Here is a 22,957-nt window from a genome sequence, read left to right as displayed (position 1 = left end):
CTTGTGTGGAAGGTTAATTTTTTTCCAAATTTTCAGCGTGAAGTGAGAACAATATACAGTATTTATATTGTACTGGAGTGTTTTCTCCACAGTTGCCTTAGGCCTTTCTAAAAACATTGAACTGTTTGTCAGATCATGTCGATTTTAAGAAAATTAATAAAAGGATTCCCAGGTTCATTTCCCTGTGTCTGATCACTCTCTGATTTGCAAATACTTGTGCATAGGTGTAGAAAATTCTTAAAACTCTTAATATGTACTCTACTAAACTTTCAAGAAGTTAATTTCTGAATTTACAATATATTGTATATTTGTAAAATAAGTCACTGTAACAAAAATCATATTGGCAGTTTTTAAATCACAGAGAAGGGATAGATAGATAGATAGATAGATAGATAGATAGATAGATAGATAGATAGATAGATAGATAGATAGATAGATAGATAGATAGAGGATTACTTTCTTTTTTTAGCCCAGTTACCTAAATGTAGAATCAAGGAGAACAACAGACTACCCTATCAACCCCAGGTGCAAGGCAGAGGCCATTGCTAGATGAGGTGCCAGTCCACTGCATGGCACACTCAGTCACAAGATCATGCTCACTCATACTGGCCAGTTAAAGTTACACTACAACATGTTATGTGAATGGAGTATAGTCCCTATTACACGACACAACAATTATAAATTACATGTAAATGTCTCTTTAGTCAAAACAGTTCAGAGACTTTTTATTAGAACTGGCAGTACAGATCAACCTTACTTGTACTGCAGATTGATAAAAACAGCAGAAAAAGAGTAATTAACTTTATGGTTAAGTTATTAAGAATGATGACTTGTTATTTGCAGATAAAGAAACTGAAGAGATTGAAAACGAAGATACAGATGATGCAGATGATGAAATTTCTGAGGAGGACAGAGACGGTAAGAATCAAAACATGCTGGCCATGCCACTGTCAGATCTACAAAGGGAAAAATGGAAGATAACACAGTGGAACCAAAATGCTGAAAATTACAGCTTAATTTATTTAAGTGAAGCTGGAAAACCTGCTTTATAAATACTGTCAAGTGTAAAAAAAACATTTTTTCATAAACTGTATTAATTACCTTTGTAACAATTTTAACATAAATGCCTGAAATTAAGCAGCTTTTACAATGGCAGTTTGCACTACAGCGCCTCACGTCACTTAGGAGCTGTGTTTAGCTTCAGGCCGTGTCATTGTTTGTGTGGACCTTCTGTCTATGTGCTTTCCTGCAGGAGCTCAGATGTTGCCCAACCATCCCAAAGACATGTGCGTTAGATCAACTGGTTGGTTTAAATTGGCTGGTATAAGAGATTGAGGGTGAAGTTTCTTTGCAATGGACAGATTCATGGTTTGTGCATTATGATATCTCCTCATACACCCAACCTTCAGCAACCCTTATCTGGATTAAGTGAATATGAGAATGCTAGATTATGATCAACATGCTTCTGCCTGGGTCCTGATGCAAACTATATTTAATGAACACATTCTGTCTCATTTACACAGAGGCAACATGGTCTCACTCTTTCTGCAGTAATTTGGGATCATGAGGTGCAACCTAACACGACTAGAGTTTAATTAATGGACTGCTTTAAGTTTCTGTTTAAAAAGGGCAATATTGCCTCACTTCTCTTAAACTGCCACTGTGTGCTGCCTCCTAATGGCTACGCTGTGTTCCAGAAGTCAAAACAACTTTTATCTCTGTCTTTACAGTGGTTTAGTCATACCACCATTTTCCTTGTTGAATGCTGTTTAGTGTCCTGAGTAGATATTACATCTTTTCATCTTTCCTCTCCCTCTGTCTCTCACATACGCCTGACTAGCACAGGTACAGGGTGTCCATCATTGTACATCACACTGCCTTGTGTTCTGGTGACAACCCATCAAAAATAATATAATGCTTTGCTTTATATTATAATGAATTCAATACTTGCAGAGCAAAATAAAATTAAAAATATATATAAAAAAATTATAGCTAATATTAGAATATAACATAATTCTCTTAGTTTGAAGGACATTAATTTTTTAACCATGTAATATCAACATGAAGTTAAATACCTTAATATCTATATATATTTCTATGACTCTATTTATATATCTATATCTACATCTCTGTATTTATATAAACAGCGCCATAATCATTTTTATTTGTCTCAAATAAGGTTCTTTCAGGTAAGGAAAACAGATGTTCTGAGGTACACTTCTCATACTCACTAATCAGGGTACCAGAGACTGATAACATCTTGCATATTGATTAGCAAATGCAATTTGCCACGAATTTCACTGTACATGTGCCAATAATACTTGAAAAGTATCTATGTTGAAATCAACTAAAAAATAACTCATTTACTACTATGTGACAAATCTTTTGGAATTTTGTTTCAACATAACATTCCATTTCCAAGTCAGTATAATACAGGTTCCACTCATTGGAGCTGGAGCCTCTCACGGCAGCACTGGGCACAAAAAAGGAACCAAGTCACATACACATGGGGAGAAAATGCAACCACCACCTAGGCCACACAACCAGGCGAAAAATTCTAACCCAGTATGCTAGATCCTTGAGAGTAACGTGCTAACCACTATGCTGCCATTTTCTTATGTTTTTTTTCCAGGTGTAGTGATTCCACAGCGGCCAACTACATCATCAAAAGAAAAGGGTAAGAAAATGCTCACATTGCTAATAAAAATACTACTTCAATCATTTAGTAGGAAACAACTGTGAACAGTAAACTGGGTGACCTGAATTACAAGTTATCTAAACAACAACTAAGAAAATTGTCGATGTTGGGCTCATTGACGTGATAGGTATTAGATCATTTATTACCACTTTATATTTTATATAGTACCTTACATGGTAATATTTTAAAAGCACACAAGTAAGCAAAATAATAACTCAACTGACTTACGTGACTCACCAACAGTTAATGTTAGAAGCCATGGAGGCTAAATTTAATTCTATCGTCTAGAAGGTTTAAGTCTGTGATCTGTATGCAGTGTGTCACAATATGCATTTAAAGATATACAATGCATTAAAATCATGGGCCTAAAATACACAAGAAACTAAAAGTAATACAATACATAAACAGGGCAGTGACCATTCTGCATTAACTGCCAATCAAACTAACTTTGGATAATTCATCAGAAATCAGCAAAGTGTGTCTGTGTGTTACCAAGGACTGTTTTTGACTAAATGAGCTACCATACTCAATTTAAACCCAAGGTTCTGTGGAGTATGTATGAAATGAACTTGAAAGATCATGCTGCTCTGAGAGTCATTCAGGAAGTTTCATTTACATTATACGTACTGTACTTTCATCAACTTCCATTCATTTTAATAGTGTTAAAGGTTCTTCCTCATTCTTCTGAACTCTGTTTAAAAATGTCTTAGTTTTTGAAAAAATATTTGCATGTCTTCGTTGCACAAAATTTTTGTTTGGCATCCAATAACATTCAGCCGAATGGGTGATTTTTTTACTGCTGCCACAAATGGACAATATGCATGTGTAAAAAAATAAGAGGGTGCTAATTTTATTTTCAAAGTTCGTATCTGCTGAAGCACTTGTCTGAGAGTGGAGGCGATCCACCTGAGACTTTCCTTAGCAAAATAATGGATTCTGCTGTTTTGCCATTATAGGAAAAGTCATAAAGTGCAATTTTTGAGATTTCATAAAAATCCATACACACACCACTTTTAGAGAGATTTCAAAGTGTAAAGAAGACAAAGCAAAAAATTACAAGGTGGCATAAGATGCTGCTTTTCTCCATAGTCAAATGGGCCCCTCACTGTTGGTTTTGCAAAGCATCAATGACTCGGTTATCTGCAACATGATTAAATCTGTCTGTTTAAGGTCCTGAAAGTATTCCAGGGAGTGTATCTGAACAAGTTCAGGGTAAGTTAAATCACTTTAAATTTTATATTGTACTTCCACTATTAACATTATTATGTGCATTTTGTTAGAGGGAAGGGAATTGTACATTCTCCCCACCCACTATTGTATTTTATTTCCTGATCTCAGGTTTGCATTACCACAAACCAAAGACGTGTGTTATTTTAAAGGAGTACTTCACCCAAAAATTATACTTTTTATATCTTACTTTTCCCATACTTTAAAGTGGTGGGCGAGAAAAAAATTGGAGAGAAAAAGTTCATGACATAATCAAAGCCAACAGTGACCAATACTGTGCAATGGTCAACAATGTGAAGTACTTCCATGGAAAAAAGAAGAAAAATCTCACGTTACTCAGGTCACATAATCCACATGTCAGTTATCTAGATGCATGTTCAAAATATGCAAAATACATGCTTATCAGCTAAAATATTATTAACTGGTTACTTCCAGAATAATTAGTGCACATCACAAGCACAGAACTAAATCTACATGGAACTGACTTTTTGAGCAGGACAGGATTCTTGACCAACGAATTAGAGGGAGAGGCAGGTCTTTAATTAAAAAAGTCAATTCCAAGAGGCTTCAGATTAGTATTCAAGATGTGCACAATCAATAGCATATTATCAACACACAGGTCGTCCAACATGAAAATGCCATTATTCTTGACCTTGTTGCAAAGTGACAACAATTATGAGCAACTTATTGCAATATCTTACTTTATTATGTTTTCTTGTTTTCTATTATGCTTATTGTTCTTCACCCACTACTTTGAATATTAGTAATAATAATAATAGTAATAATAATATTATTATCATCTTTGTGGTCAAGCCTTAGTGTTAGTATCAGAAAACTACAAAAATGTCATCATGATTTCCAAGGAAACTACAAAATACCTTCACGTGTGTCATTTTGCAGCTCAGGGTGCTGTAAAATTGTGACATCATCCATTCTCAAACGTGAATTCTTAGCTGTAGGATGCTTCAGTTTATAACTACTTCTCATATGCTACTCATGTCCTAGTCACTAGACTTTTAGTGCAATCCCTAGCAGTAATTTGAAGACAAATGATAAATAAGGGCCCAGGTATGGGATTTGAACCCAGGTCTTGTCTTGGGTTAACTTGATATTTTTCATTTTCATTATCAGAATATTAAAACAATTGTGGCTATACAAGACCATACAGCCAACCATGATTACCAATCCTATTCATATAGATTCTCCAAAACAATGTTGAGCTGAATTTTGAAGTTTCCTAAAGTCCTGCTCTCCACTGCACTACTTGGTAATTTATTCCATGTGTCTCTGGTTCTTTGTGTGAAGAAAAACTTTCTAACATTTGTGGGAAATCTGCCATAAAGAAGTTTGTAACCGTGTCCTCATGTATTGCTCTATTAATGTTCAGACAATAGTTTACAAGCAGGTTTATTTTTTAGGTGCTGGAAGTAAGGACGTAATTATAGCAGGTAGCAGTCCTGGTGGTAAGTGAGACTTTAGTCTTACCATTTATAACAATCACATTTTGTCTATTACTGCAATATAATTTTAAAGAAAACATTTTAATCCAAAGTAAAAAAAAAAACAGCACCATCAACACGATGCACTAGAATCCTAAAAAGCACAAATGTTAAGATTAAATAGCAATTTATTAATACATTCTTTCAAAAGTTTGGTGTTAATCAAAAATAATTGAGCTTTGTTTTTCTATGCAAATGCTATAAAAACACTCATCTCTTGCTTATTTTTCTAATTACAATGCTTGGCAATTGTATTGTGTCATTGCTCGTCAATGCCAACTACTCTGCAGTCACTCGATTCAACCTTAACTGCATATATACTATATTTAAGCAGAAACCTTACAACCACTTTGAGTTAGTTTTGAATTTTTCCTGACTTATGTTATACTTTCCTGATCTTTTTCATACTCATATTTGGGTTTTGAAGTATGTGGATTCAAATTTTGTATATATACAAAAAAAGTGTATGTATATTGTACATATATATGTATACATATACATATACACACACACACACATATACTGTACTAGGGGCTCTGCCCCCTGCTCGCTTCGCTCGCCAACCCCTGTGTTTGGTTAATCAGATATACAATTTTAGAAGCTTTTTTTTTCCTTTGGAATTGTTTCAATTTCATTATTTGCACTTTTACTTTAAAGCTTCATTAAAAACAATATCTGGAATTAGCTTTTCTTCAAGATCGTATTGAATTTTGATTGCATTTTTGGAGACACATTGTGACAATGCAAAGTATAACTGCCCACGAGTGAATATTGCTTCTATTTCTCTACTGAATACTCAGATTTTTTCTAATGTTTGTCCCTGTGATTTGTGAATTTTCATAGCAAAAGCTATTCTCACAGGAAACTGTAAACATTTCAATACGAATGGCATATCAAGATCTCCTTTGGTGTCTAATGTTATTTGTGGAATATATATTACATTACCTTTCTTGTCGCCTGTTAAAATTTGTATTGCTTCTCCGTGATCATAAATATACACCTGACCGAATTGTGTTTTCTTTGAAATTAAACTTGCTGTTGCTTTAACTGTTGCGGGACCACAGATTCTCATAGTGTATGGTCCATTATTGTGTAAATCTACATTTTGTGTATTGAATGATGCGAAGGCTAAAAGACTTTGTTTTCTGCTCTTTGCCTTTTATTTCTGACCTCGCTTTTTCCTGCTATTTTTTCCCAATTACACCTGGTTCTGATGATTAATTTCCTTATGTTTGCGCTAATGCCATTTTTACTATCTTTTTTTTGATACTGTAACGACTGGAGTAATAAAGTGTCACAAAAGTTTTACTTGAACAATCGCCGACTTCGTAACCTCAAACACAACCTTCTAGCACCTTCTCCAACCCTTCCTCCCCCAGGTCTCGCCCCCCCTTACCGCATCAATCAATACCCCACTATTATTCTTCCGTGCTGTACTCCACCATCCCTCAATCGGACCGAACAGTTACTTAAAACCAAAAAGGCCTGAACCTGGCTGGGATGCTACAATACTTTCGAATTTTACTGCTTTCATATTCTTTACCTTTCTCTGCATGTGTATCTTGCCTTTATTTTTTTGAGACTTTCGAATTCCACTGCTTTCATAATCTCTTATCTGCCTTTTTTCTTTCCAACGCTTTTGGGTCTCTTTTCTCCGTGCTGCTCTTTCTTCTTTGCTTAGCCATTGATGTTTCATCTAGAATGCATTGTCCTTATACGCTTTATATGTGCTGAGAGCACAGGATCTGTGTGCTACGTGCCTTTACACGACTGAGTGTTTTGCTGGCTATGCTCTTTACCACCATTTTATGGAGATCTGGAACTTCTTGCTTGTCCGATATAGTGTGGATAAATTCTTGACAGTTAGCATACATACTTTGTACTTTCTCATTTGGATAATGTTTCCTTTGAAGCAAAATTTAGGATTTGTATGTCAACTTCCATTTAGGGTTATTGTTTTGGGTTTCGGGATGGATCGTATTGATTTTCTAGCTTCAAATTTTGCTTAGAATTTCAGTTAGCACCCCCTCATTCTCTGGTCTTTTATTACTTATACTGCTAGTAACATTTTCTTGACAGAAAACACTTAGCCCTCAATCACATATGTTTTTTTTTAAAAGGCGACAAAGCTACAACTTTTCAGGATATATCTAACAGGTCTGAAGCCACAGTCTGTCCCTATCTCAGTAACCTTCCTATTTCATGGTGGATCTTAACGGCCAGCTTTCTTTAGCTCTTCATTAAAGATGAAAAGAAAGCAACAAAATAATCTTTTCCTTTCAAATTTGATACTTTCAAGAAAGTTATGAAGTGAAATCCACATTGTGTACAGTATATCTTTCACCCAGATTATAGCACTAATAACTAAAAAATTAATACAGTGAAACAAAAATGTACTGATAAATGCTGTGTGCATGTTATAATATAATTCTGAAATACATGTTTTCAGTTTAGTTTTCTCTCTTAGCAGGTGCTTCTGTCCATCCAGTCTCCAGCTTACAAACCGACTACACAGGTACATATTACTTATATATTAAAAAGAAAATTCACATAGAAATTTGATGGCATATATTTACTGGTCTTATGGAACTGTCAACTTTTCTTGTTGCATGGTTATTGGTGGTAAATAAAAAAAAGCAGGGATAAAAACTGAGAAAATATTCAGTGAGACAAAATGGCAAGGCTGAATTTATTGGTAATCAAACAGTTGGCACATCCCATATTTCACACAATTAATATTGGTGATGTATACATTGTTCACCAACAATTATAGTTTTACTAAAAACAAAGTGATATACTTTTAAAAAACAATGATATGCAAAAATCTGAAACCTAAAATTAATACCTGCATAGTAAATTGATAAGATTTCTGGAACATTTTACGCCATGACCCCAACTGACATACAGTATAATGCTACTCTGTTTAGTATATAGTGTAGAATTAGCAATAACAAAGATAATCTACATTTACACACATACAGTAGTACACAAACGTTTGGGCACCTTTGCTTAAAATGTCTGTTACTGCAAATAGTTAAGTGAGCAGAAGATGAACTCATCACCCAAAGACAAAGTTAAAGATGACACATTTCTTTTCCACATTTAATTCAATTCAAGATCATTGTATTGAGGTTTCAGATAACTATTACCAAGGTCTCAGACCTTTATTAGCTCATTAGGACTATGGCTTGTTCGCACCCATCGTAAACCCCAAGTGATACAAATTTCAAAGCTGTATAAATTCTCTGACTTGTTCCAACAATCAGCAACCATGGGCTCCTCTAAGCTGCCTAGCACTCTGAAAAATAAAAGAATTGACACAAAGCAGGAAAAAGCTAGAAGAAGAAAGCAAAGAATTTTCAGGTAGCCGTTTCCTCAGTTTGTAATATTATTAAGAAACAGCAGTTGACAACGGTGGAGGTCAAGTTGACGTCTGGAAGACCAGGAACACATTCTGAAAGAACTACTTGTTGGATTGCTAGAAAGGCAAATTAACCCTCTATTTGACAGCAAAAGATCTTCAGAAAGATTTAGCAGACTCTAGAGTGGTGGTGCACTGGCCTACTGTGCAGCGACACCTGAACAAATATAGTATAGTTGGCAAAAGAAAACATTCCCTGTAACATAGCCACAAAATTCAGTGCCTGAAGTTTACAAAAGAAGATTTAAAAACACTTTAATGCGGTTTGGAAACAAGTCATGTTGACTGATTAGATCAAAATAGAACTTTTTGGCCATAATGTGAAAAGGTATGTTAGGAGACAAAAGGGTGACAACTCCAGGAAAAGAACACCTCTCCAACTATTAAGTGTGAGGGTGGATCAATCAGGCTTTGAGCTTGTGCCATAGCCAATGGCACATGACATTGATAGAGGGAAGAACAGATTCAAATAAATAACAAATTCTGAAAGCAAACATCACACCATCTGAAGTTAAAAACAAGATAGGTGCTACAACGATGATCTGAAACTCACCTCAAAATCTACAATGGAATACCTCAATAGGTGAAAGCTGACAATTATGCGATAGTCCTCACAGTCACCAAAACCTAAACATCATTGAACATCTGTGGAGTGATCTCAAAAGAGAAATGCATACAAGATGGCCCAAGAATCTTGCAGAATTAGAAGCCTTTTGCAAGGATGAATGGGTGAAAAATACCCCAAGTACGAAAGACTTTTAGCTAGCTACAAAAAAATAGACATTTTAAGCAAGGGTGTCCAACTTTTGCATCCCACTGTATAACTCAACCAGGTAAAACCTTTTTATTTTACTTTTTATTTTTATTCTTTTTTTTCAAAATCTGTAAAGAAAAGATTTTATATACAGTTTATAAAAATAGATGTGTATCACATCATTTTCTAATCCTAAATAAAAACTATTTTCATTAATGAATCAAAGTCATGACTATGAGGTCCAAGAAAATCTAATCTCAAAAATAAAGTTAATTTGATTAAAAAAGAAAAAGAAAAAAAAAAAGCAGAGAAATCTGCAATAATGTTTTGCATTTAATACTTAGAAAGGAAATTCTTAGTGTCTGTCCATGGCAGAACAGAGCTCACAGCGGAACATCAGACCACAAGTGACTGGCATTGTTTTTGTCTCAACTGCATTTTGTTTCCTTATTTATATTTTGTATACAACAATATATGCAGAAGAATAATTTAGGGTTGCTCTGATCAGGTTTCTGAAGGCCGATACCAATCACCGATTTCATGTTACTTGATTAACTGGTTCCAATACATATTCCGATTTCTTTTCCTTTATCCCTTTAAAAAAGCTAATATTCCAATGGTCCGTTGCTCTCTTGCTAAAAAAGCCTAGATTTGTTATGTTTACACTACAGGAAGTTTGCTACAAAAAAAATTGTGTTGGCTCAATTACCATAATACCTGAGTATTAAAGGAGCAACATTACTGCAACCAAATTACTGTAAAGCCTAGTATTGCAGGGGCTGAAAAGATTGTGTTTTATAATCAGCCAACTTACCAATCAACAATAGAGTCTTTTTTAGTGAAAATTGGCCCATTTAAATAGGTGGCTGATCAATCTTCAATACTAAGTGAAACCAAAAGTAAAAACTTAATTGTTTATTATTGTTTACAATTGGTTCTTTTCATGTAAAAAATATTGGCCTACATTGTCCTTAAAAAATAAGATATTCGCTCTGTTGAATCTGTACCTCTATCAGTTTCTTATATACTGTATTAGGATGTGCATTTATTTAAAATTATTTTATTTCCATAAGAATAATATTTCTTGATTTCCTTTCCATTTTATATTGCAGTCTTCTGTAATTTGACATGATAACATTACCACTGCTCATTAAGAAGTCTTTTATTTATCCTGCCATGCTTTTTATTAGTTCACAAGTCGGACTTGCTCCTGAGCAATTATTTAACTAGGAGTTTAAAATTTACTCCGATTCATAGGTATTTCGTCATTATTCTATTATTTTCTCTGCTTCTATATGTACTATAATAATAACTATGTTCTGCTCACCATGAGAATGGGGACCTTAATTATTACTAGATGTAATATAAAAATAGAGACCAAACATTATTCAGCCAAATTATTTAAATTTCTGATTTGAAAACAGAATGACACCCCCTTCAATATGTAGTAAACCTTACTACTAATGTACTGTCTCTTCAATTAAACTACAGGTAAAATTCCGTTACAACGAACTGCCAGGGACCTAAAATATATTTTGTAGTAATGAAAATTTCGCTGTAATGAGATTCTGTATTTGTAGCTATAGTGCTTTCTTGAACTTGTGTCCGTGCGTTCGCAGTCATTTAATAGCTTCTTCTGCATTAATTTTAATCTTCTCCTGTCTACAAGTCATGCTGACGAGAATTCTTCTCAGCATTTCCTTGAGATAATACACTTTCAGGGTGCGAATGATTTCCAAACCCAATGGCTGATGCACTGCCGTGCAATTGGGTGGGAGGAATTCAATGCAAACATTATCTAAATGTGGAAGCCTGTTGTGGGCAGCACAGTTACCAATCAGGAGCCGAATCATCCTTTTCTTCTTCATATTGTGAGGTTTCTGAACTCTTTTGGGACACCCCCCCCACCCAACGGGAACGTCATGCTAAAGTGGGGTAGGGCAACAGCAGGCTCACAGCGGTGCAGTGAGGCACCACAGAAGCGAATCCTAAAAGATCAATGTTGCGCTAGAAGTCCATGTACTGAATCTCAGTACTTTAGCAAAACCAGCTTTATTCAGCTTGAAACAAGAACAGCACGGTTATTTATTTTAGCGTGATCTGCCACTCTCTCCAACACAGCAGTCAGGCAGGGTCGTGACCAGGTTAGTGGCCAAGTAATCTTGTTCCCTGCATTTACAATGTTCCTTTCATCACTCATCAAGATCTTTTCTGTTTGCTTCGGTGGTGAGCCGCTCCAGAGCTGCGAGCCTGCTGTTGCCCCAGCAATGGATAAACAGTCTTCCACAGACGTGGTGATTGCACTTCGGGACACTCTTCGGCATGTTGTCCAGTTGGGGGAGGTCCCAAGAGAATTTACAAACCTCATATTTTCTTGAATGACTGCCACATTAATAGGAATATTTCTTGAACAAGCATCATTGAACCACATAAAAACGTTTTTTTCTGCGTCTTCAAATGGAGCAATTCGCATGTTTGTAACCCGAGATTTTTCTTCTTTTCTTTCCTCGGTCTTTCACGAATGTTGACAGTGTCGATGGCGAAATTCCGAATACACTGGCAACATCTTTTTTCTTTTTGCCGCAATCGAGAGCTGCAAAAAAATGTAGTTTTTTTTTCAAATATGAACTATCATCTTTTTTTCGTGTCTGCCGTTTTTATAGGAGGGTGACAATGAGTTAAATTCCAGTGGATGTTTTTCAAATGTTGACAACCAATAAGCAAAAAGTATCACTGAAAACCGCAGGAAACAAAAACACCATAAAAAAAAAAAAACACTACGAGGAAAGTCTGAAGAAAGAATTTTCTTTTTTACAATGTTTCTGTTTGGGGATCGTTGTGCACAACTGTGGATGATTCTTTCAGGCATTTCAAGGTTTTTTGTGCACTTCGTTGTAATGAATGTATCTGCTGAATGTACTTCATAGTAGCAAGATTTCTATGGACTCGTGTCATATGAGGAAACTGTCGGGACCATTCAAATACTTCGTTGTAATGAAAATTTTGTTATAAAGATATTAGTTTTAATGGAATTTTACTTGTATTTACACACAAGCATTATTGTTTAATCCAGAGGTAGGCCCATCCTATCCCTGCAGCACCGGACACAAGGCAGGGAACAGCCCTAAAAGCGACACCAATCAATCACAGGAAAAAGCAACATTTCAAAGCAGAAAATGAGCACTATTGAAGCTGAATATTAATATCTGAGCAGTCTGGGCAAGAAGAATTGAAAGCACGATAGTTTACTTCCCATTGAAATTATTGGTAGAAAATGTACTGTGTTGTAATACTCTGTATCTCATGTTGTAGATAATGGGCAGAAACCAATAGTGGATTCCACAGGTGTGTAATGGTTATTTGCATATATTTTCTGTATTAACATGGTGTTTATTTATTTGACTCTTAAATGTTTTTCAATAACATTCTTAAAAAGTGTAAAGTAGAAATATATGTTAAAATGTGGATTTCACAAATTGCTATAACGTACTGCTGCACCAAACAAACATCATGTCTCAGACTGTTTCTTCTTTTTGCACTTGTTTTACTATGCCACAAATATTAATAATTATTCAAATATGCAATAATTATACATTATCTCACAAAAGTGAGTACACCCCTCATATTTTTGTAAATATTTTATTCTATCTTTTCATGGGACAACACTGAAGATATGACACTTCGATACATTATAAAGTAGTCAGTGTACAGCTTGTATAACAATGTAAATTTGCTGTCCCCTCAGAATAACTCAAAACACAGCCATTAATGTCTAAACCGCTGGCAACAAAAGTGAGTACACGCCCAAGTGAAAAATGTCCAAATTGTGCCCAAATTGTCAATATTTTGTGTGGCCACCATTATTTTCCAGCACTGCATTAACTCTCTTGGGCATGGACTAGAGCTTCACAGGTTGCAACTGGAATCCTCTTCCACTCATCCATGATGACATCACGGAGCTGGTGGATGTTAGAGATCTTACGCTCCTCCACCTTCCGTTTGATGATGCCTCACAGATGCTCAATAGGGTTTAGATCAGGAGACATGCTTGGCCAGTCCAGCGCCTTTAACCTCAGTTTCTTTAGCAAGGCAGTGGTCGTCTTGGAGGTGTGTTTGGGGTCGTTATCATGTTGGAATACTGCCCTGCGGCCCAGTTTCCGAAGGGAGGGGATCATGCTGTGCTTCAGTATGTCACAGTACATGCTGGCATTCATGGTTCCCTCAATGAACTGTAGCTTCCCAGTGCCGGCAGCACTCATGCAGTCCCAAACCATGACACTCCCACCACCATGCTTGACTGTAGGCAAGACACACTTGTCTTTGTACTCCTCACCTGGTTGCCGCCACACAAGCTTGACACCATCTGAACTAAATAAGTTTCTTGATCTCATCAGACCACAGGACATGGTTCCAGCAATCCTTAGGCCGGAGTTCTATTTCACGCGACGCATGCTGCAGCGGACGCTCCTGCTACGCAAGCGTTGTAGTGTTCATACTTGCACGCGTACTTTACGTAAAAAAAAAGACGGCACAAAAGATGGTATGTGAGACTTTTAAAATGTATCGTGTCATTACGATCGGGAATATGCGACGCTTGAATATAAAAGCACCACGAATGCATCTGTATGTCGGCATTTTGCTTCACCATTTTGAACCATTCATCAAACAGCAAAGTGCGCACATCGATCCCCGAAGGATGTCCATAGAGGCTTTCTGTCACATGTAGATAGTAAACAGAGACTCTGACGTCACGTTCCGACTTTTAGCACACTCGCCCCGACTTTTGCTGGTACCGCAACTCGCACACGCGTCACGTTAATTTCTGAGGACCTGCTCAGAGGACGCGTGAAATGAACGCTGGGAACGCGTGGCAGCCATGATGCGGGCGCATACGCGTTCTGAGCGTGAAGTATAAATCGGCCCTTAGTCTGCCTGTCTTCAGCAAACTGTTCGCGGGCTTTCTTGTGCATCGTCTTTAGAGGCTTCCATCTGGGACGACAGCCATGCAGACCAATTTCATGCAGTATTGGCGTATTGTCTGAGCACTGACAGGCTGACCCCCCACCCCTTCAACCTCTGCAGCAATGCTGGCAGCACTCATACATTTTCAAAAGGCAACCTCTGGATATGACGCTGAGCACGTGCACTCAACTTCTTTGGTCGACCATGGTGAGGCCTGTTCTGAGTAGAACCTGTCCTGTTAAACCGCTGTACGGTCTTTGCCAACACCCTGAAACTGAGCTACAGTACGGTGTCCATCTTCTTATAGCCTAGGCCATCTTTATGTAGAGTAACAATTCTTTTTTTCAGATCCTCAGAGAGTTCCTTGCCATGAGATGCCATGTTGAACTTGTGAACTTCCAGTGACCGGTATGAGAGAGTGTGAGAGCAATAACACAAAATTTAACACACCTGCTCCCCATTCACACCCGAGACCTTGTAACACTAACGAGTCACATGACACCGGGGAGGGAAAATGGCTAATTGGGCCCAATTTGGACATTTTTCACTTAGGGGTGTACTCGCTTTTGTTGCCAGCGGTTTAGACATTAATGGCTGTGTGTTGAATTATTTTGAGGGGACAGCAAATTTACATTGTTATACAAGCTGTACACCGACTACTTTAAATTGTATCGAAGTGTCATATCTTCTTACATAAATGTGAGGGGTGTGCTCACTTTTGTGAGATACTGTATCTACATAACTACAGACAATATTGTATTTGGCATGTAAAGATTTTCCTACACAAAACTGTTTATATTGCTGTTATTATATAATTATAATAAATATTTTTTGTGAAAAAGTTATATACATTTTAAAATATTTCTGATCCGGGTGGTTCGTCATATGGTGGATGTGGCAATGCACTGTAAAACGGCGGGTGCTCCCAAACTCTCTCTCTCTCTCTCTCTCTCTGTGATTTCACTAGTTTTTCAGCAGCAAAAAATATAAATATGTTATCTGACAAGTCAAGCCAAAGGTGTTCAGCATTTATTGCTCCAAAGTCACAATGTGTCACTCTTCCTTTGGGTCTAAACTTTTCTTTCATTTCTAAATGTAATGCTTCCAAGTTTTTTTGTTTTTTTTTTAAGATAATGGCTATAAACCAAGTGAAGTTTCACATTTGGACCCCACAGGTATGTTAAAGCCAAGAACTGTAAAAATGTATATCCAAAATAGAACAGAAATACATTTTAGATGGAAGCAATGAATATTTCATACCGTACTCTATTTGCACACAAATGGGCTGTGTCAACATGCATCTGCAAAAGGAGAAATAATAATATGTTATTTCAACCCATAAAAATTAGACAGATCAAAAGGTTAGTAGGTCATTCAGAGCTGAAGGAATGCATTCAATCTAAGCTGAGAATAAGCAGAATTTTTTTGGTTTTCTTTGAAAAGTGTTTTTTAAACCTATGAGGAGATACAAAGGTACAAGCAAAAAGATCAATATGGTTATGATTAAGGAAACTGAAAGGAGGAGATCTTTGATTTACCCTAAAATGATCCTCAAACCATCTTCCCAATATGTAAGATTTGCAGACAGCCAGGAGGTTCACTAAATCACCACGTATGGGTAGAGCAAATGTGTGCAAGAGGGTGTCCTTGCACTTCATGAGCAGCTAGCTTCATTCTGCTTTGTCATGAATTTGACAACTTTATAAATAATTATGCATTTAGCATACTGAAAACGAAAGTGCACCTTCTCTACATAAAGTGATTTAGTATTCTGAAATCTTATAACAATATTTAATTAATTCTTCACAAATTCTTTTTAGATAATGGACACAAGCCATCTGATGCGTTTCAAGTGGAGTCGACAGGCAAGCTCAAATTAATCATCTAATTTCTATCTCATCTGGGTGATTGAATGTTAAATTACTTTATAACATTCTCGTGTTTATTAAGTGGTTACTTAGAAAACTTAAAGGCATTATTGCAGATAATTCTTTGCTGTTTCTGAAATGGAAAATAGAAAAAAAAAACAACTTTCAGGTGTAGCCTTCAATGAAAACAGTTGACTGGCAAATTGATTTTTTAAATTATTAACAGTTTACTTTTCCAGTCCGTCTAAACTAACTTTCCAAAGTCAACCACAATTATTTTTTGACTCCAAAACAGCCCTACAAAGGTCCTTGTGCACCCACTGTGCCATAACATTTGGTATATAAGAACATGTGTAGTTTCTGTTATTATGACTGACTATTCAGTAAATATTTGACCTGTACAGTGGAACCTTGGTTCATTAACGTCTCGGAACACGTACAAATCGGTTTACAGCCAAACAGTTCGGCAAACTTTTGCATCTGTTCACGACCACACACTCAGTATACGAACAAGCCAGTTTCCTTTTCGGTTTGCGCTCGTCGATGATTTCCGCACATGTTCAGTCTCTCCCTGTGCAACGAGAGAGAGAGAGTGACACACGCAGACACACACATGCGCACACATGAGAGAGACACACACACGCGAGAGAGGACGCATAAGGCTGAGAAGGCAGTTAAAGAATGCACCGGGCTTGTTTTTAAAGAGACAGATTCAAGCATTATTTTAACCTTGTTGTATTTAATGAAAACTTTTTTCTTTTGGATTTTAAGCTCCACTTCACTTCTGTTTACAGCGATCGGTTCATAGCGTGCATTGTTGCAATGTTACTTTTCTTGGTGGTTGTTTTATCTTGGTAGAGTAATATATAAATTGCTCTCCTTTCCCTTATTGTATTATTAACCACTGTATATAACTTATCCCCACCTTCACTTCTATATCTATACCTCAGGCAATTAGATGTAGTAAAAAGACAAGCAGGAGTTAAGTTACACATAAAATAATGTATTACTGATAATATTCATAAATAATAACAAAATGCAAAGTACATTTGAATATTGGCAGCCATACAACCTGATAAAATGGTGATGTGTAATTCAGGTGGCGCACACACTTGTAGTTACTTAAAATGTCTCTAGTTAAGGCATCGTTGGTGCTCAGCTTTCAGACACATGTCTGTTCAATATGGCTGCTGAGCTGTGCTCTTCATTGTGTTGTCTTCATCATCACAGGTTAGCAAGAGAGATGCTTCTTCATCATATGTTGATTAGAGAGAGAGAGAGAATGTGGTTGAGCAAGCAAATTTATAGGTTTTCTGTCCAACTCCCTACAGCCAGTAGGATATCATGGTACTTGAAGGCCTCTGAGGCAAGCCAATTCCAAACAGCCATACCTCATACCAATGGGTGAAATAGAATATCTTATCTCCTGCCCCCCCAAGACCATATATTACGCTAACCTGGCTTTGTGTGGGGGTTGGGAGAAAAGACTTTAGCAAAGAAATACTGGCTTAAGACACATCCCCCAAATCCTGTCGTAATTACATTACGTAATTACAAAGAAAAGTCGTAAACGGGGGGGCAAACAAGAATACCTCTCACCAAAGTAACACTGAATTACATTGGTTTGCCTAAATTATAAATAAAGACATACAAAACATTTATCAAGTTATATGCAAAATCTCACATCACAACAGTGGTTTATTAAATTAAGGATTTTTCAAATGTTCATTTTTTTTCCCTGTGCTTAAAACTCATTCAAAAAAAAAAAAGTGTTTTTAGCGAGCGGTTCGTAGCGCTATAGCGCAAACTCTTGCAATGTTAGTTTTCTCTGTTGTTCAAGGTTTTCTCAGTGTTATTCAATCTTTTTATATTTAGTTTACTATTACACTGTGCATTCTATGGTGTAATTAATTATATTTGTGATTAAAAATCTTTAAAAAATACTTCGGTTCACGACCAAATCGGGGTACAACCAGAGTTTTGGAACGAATTATGGTCGTGAACTGAGGTTCCACTGTATATAGAAATTCTCTCAGAATCTGTCCTGATCGGAGGAGATTACTCTAGGCATAATATGGGGAATTCAAAGAAAAAAAATATCCCTCACTAAATTAATTATATTTAGAGTAGCAAAATAAATATTTTGAATTAAAGCTAGGATGACTAGGATGTGCACCACCATAACATATGTACCCTGACATATTTAACACTAAATTAAGAGGCAGTTGACGCAGATAACATTACCAGTAACTGAACCTGGAAATGGTAAAAAATACAGCTGCGCTTGTGGTGACAACATTAACACAAAGTAATGGTCAAATTTAAGAATCATAAGACAAACAACTTTAATAACTAAACCGATGAGCAACAATAAGTCAGAAAGGTTTCAAATAGGTTAAAGTAGTCATTAATCATCATTTTTGTTTCTAGTAGTTTTTATCGTGACATCATCACACACCACTATTCTGTGCCTTTGTATGGTTGTTTATTTGGACACTAACATTTTGTCACCAAGACTGCTCTTCATTACTGGTAATGCATGATATCATGACATATATTATGAGAAAAAAAAGATAGCCACCCAAGGTGAATGGCATCCAAAATTTAAGTTCCTCATTGTGAACCATGAAAAACTCATATTCAGGCAAAATTAACATTTGTTAGGAAAATATAATTTCTGCTTAAGAATGCTTGTTTTGTTTTGACTAAAGATTTATGGCTAGAGATTTGATTTTGGTAATGAACAAAGGATACTCAGTGTAAACAGACATTTGCTCTTTTCTGCCACTGCTTATAAAAAAAATCCTGTCTGACTTAAGTAAACACTCTGCGGAATTCAAACATTACAACCCTTCTACCATTATATTTTTTCCCTTGGGCATGCTTTATTTTGTCTCCTTTGTAACAATTTCTAGCAATGCCCAGATCCTCATCTTGCTAAATCTCACACCAACACAATGTGACTTGTCTTTCCTTATTCTCTGTCAATTTTCAGATAATGGGTTTCAACCAATTGACGTTACTCAAGTTGATTCTGCAGGTATGTAAAATAAGTTATTTCATTTAGCCTCTTAAGAGAGCAGATTTGACTTTAGAATAGCACAGTGATCAGCAGCACTAATTTTGAGTGATGATATCTAAATCAAGATTGAACTTTTACATTGAATTCCAATATGCCTTCTGGGCAGACCTATAACTCAGTAAGAATCTGAAATATTGGAAGCTGTTAGGTTTTCATGAATTCAATTTGCAAAACTTTCCTGAAATTTTTAACTAATCTTTAAATATTTTTTAGATAATGGACATGTCGATGCTCCTCTGTCTGGCACAATAGGTATGCAAAGAAAATTTTGTTGTTAGCAATTAAATCATTTCTAATATGAAGTGTTTATATTTCTGACTTGGATTTACTTTACTAACTAAACAGATTTACTTTAACTACATCAAAGTCAAAATAGACTCAAGAATTACAATTTGAGATAAAAAATGAAAAATAAATGTGTAATGCTTCCATTTAATTCTGCTCACATATGTTTCAATAGAATAACATCATCCTTTGAATTTCATTACCCCAAACGTTTCAGGAAAGGTCGGCTGCTGGGCGTTTCTTATTGGTATGGGGTTTAAAGCTTCAATTGATTGTGCCATAATAACAGAACAGTCACATGTGCAGCATTGGATTTAGCCTTTGATCCTAGCATTAGTGTCTGCATTTAATAATAATAAAAATAATACACTGCTCAAAAAAATTAAAGGAACACTTTTTAATGAGAGTATAGCATCAAGTCACTGAAACGTCTGGGCTATTGATCTGGTCAGTTAAGTAGCAGAGGGGGTTGTTAATCAGTTTCAGCTGCTTTGGTGTTAATGAAATTAACCACAGGTGCACTAGAGGGGCAACGATGAGATGACCCCCAAAACAGGAATGGTCTAACAGGTGGAGGCCACTGACATTTTCCCCTCCTCATCTGTTTTTTCACTAGTTTTGCATTTGGCTACGGTAAGTGTCACTACTGGTAGCATGAGCCCACACCTGGACCCTACAGAGGTTGGTTGCACAGGTAGTCCAACTTCTCCAGGATGGCACATCAATATGTGTCATTGCCAGAAGGTTTGCTGTGTCTCCCAGCACAGTCTCAAGGGCATGGAGGATATTCCAGGAGACAGGCAGTTACTCTAGGAGAGCTGGACAGGGACCCTCATAGAAGGTCTTTAACACATCCACATGATCGCTATCTGCTCCTTTGGGCAAGGAGGAACAGGATGAGACCTCCAGGAGGCCACTGGTGTGAATGTCTTTGATCAAGCAATCAGAAACAGACTTCATGAGGGTGGCCTGGGGAACTGATGTCCTCTAGTGGGCCCTGTGCTCACTGCCCGACACCATGGAGCTCGATTGGCATTTGCCATAAAATACCAGAATTGGCAGGCCCATCACTGGTGCCCTGTGCTTTTCACAGATGAGAGCAGTTTCACCTGAGCACACATGACAACGTGAAAGGGTCTGGAGAAGCCGTGGAGAATGTTATGCTGCCTGTAACATCATTTAGCATGACCATTTTGGTGGTAGGTAAGTGATGGTCAGGGGAGGCATTTCCATAGAGGGACCCGCAGACCTCTACAGGCTAGACAACAAAACCTTGACTGCCATTTGGTATCAGGGTGAAATCCTTGGACCCTTTGTCAGACCCTATACTGGTGCATTGGGTCCTGGGTTCCTCCTGGTGCACAACAATGCCCGGCCTCATGTTGTGGGAGTATGCTGGTAGTTCCTGGAGGGTGAAGGAATTGATACCATTGACTGGCCTCCACACTCATTATCTGACCTCAATCCAATTGAACACCTCTGGGACATTATGTTTCGGTCCATCCGACGCCGCCAGGTTGCACCTTAGACTGTCCAGGAGCTCAGTGATGCGCTGGTCCAGATCTGGGAGGAGATCCCCCAGGTCACCATCCATCATCTCATTAGGAGCAGGCCCCCGTTACCACCCCACCCCCGAAGTTGACAGGCATGAATACAAGAACGTGGGGGTCATACAAACTACTGAGTACGATTTGGAGTTGCTGCAATAAAATTTTGGCAAAATGGACTAGCCTGCCTATTTTTCACTTTGATTTTGGGGTGTCTTTGAATTCAGCCCTCTGTAGGTTGATAATTTTCATTTCCATCAAATGATGTGGCATCCTTTCGTTCCTAACACATTACCCAGTCCATATTAGTATAGATATCCAACAGGATATTTTCCAGTTGAGATCGGATGTGTTTTCAAAGTGTTCCTTTAATTTTTTTAAGCAGTTTATATTCCATTTATAGAATGTCTCTTAAATTCTTAAGGCACATTGGCAGGTCAAGTGTAGGTGAAAATTCTTCTTCAAACACCTCCTTTGCCTTCTCTTACTAAGTCTGGTCTCTTACTGCTGCTATTTAAATCACCATTTCTGGGGTCACTGCTGGTTCCCTCAAATTACTTTCAGAATCAGGCGATAGACAAGCTGCCAGCCAATACATCCCTTGATAGACGCCCCCTTTAGTTAGTTAGATAGATTGGGACTTTATTACTGGTTATTGAATTATTCATTTACAAATGTACATATAAGCGATCTGTGTTGATTTGCTGCAGATATTAAGAACATGCTGCATGTATAATACATATAACTTACTATTTTTTGTATAGATAATGGACATCAGGCAATAAACATTAATGTCGATGTCACAGGTATGTAACTATTAAAACTGCATTGAGAAATGATACCATTCAAAAAGACATCTTCTTGTTAAAAGCACAGCACATCCAAAGTTTTTGTTTTGGTTCATGTATCATTTGATCATCCCAGTTGTCTTATTAAGCACCACAAGTAAGACACCAGTCTTTCTTTGTTAAATGTATTTTGCATTTCCTGACATGTACATTTCTTTTTAGATAACGGGCATCAGCTAACAGATGTCTCCCAAGTGCCTTCCACAGGTACTGTACCGTATACCCCAGTGCTTCCAGTTGTTAAGGTTCCTTATTTTGTTTTACAAAATGCTAAACTGAAGATGAATTTCAGTTCTTGCTTACAAATTCCCTTTTAATTTACAGGGTTCCATTTAATATATCAGTTAGTCTCCCCTTTTTAATATTTCCACAGTTAACCTGATAAAATACATATAGTAGGAGGTGTCAGTAGAGGATTATTTATTTCCTGCTTCAATAAATAAAACAGCAAATGAAGAAGAAATGATGTTTAAAAATACATAGACCAAGTTGATAATAATAATAAAGTTTAATTATATATTTATATAGGACCTTACCAATGCTCGAAGCACTTTAAACAGTAAGTTTGTTCTTATAACTCATTTATTATCAAGCCCTACTTAATCCAGTGTACTGGCATAGGGAATTGAAAACCATCCCAGCAGCATCTTGTGTAATGAGGGAGCCGGCCATGCATATGTCACCACTGCACTCCCTAGACAAGTGCAATCCTGCTGACTATACCAGCTCAGACATCCGCACTGTCGTAACTGCTGGTAGCCAGCCA

The sequence above is a fragment of the Polypterus senegalus genome, chromosome 15, assembly GCF_016835505.1.
Source record: "Polypterus senegalus isolate Bchr_013 chromosome 15, ASM1683550v1, whole genome shotgun sequence".
Taxonomy (NCBI): domain Eukaryota; kingdom Metazoa; phylum Chordata; class Cladistia; order Polypteriformes; family Polypteridae; genus Polypterus; species Polypterus senegalus.
Note: the sequence above shows the minus strand (reverse complement) of the source record.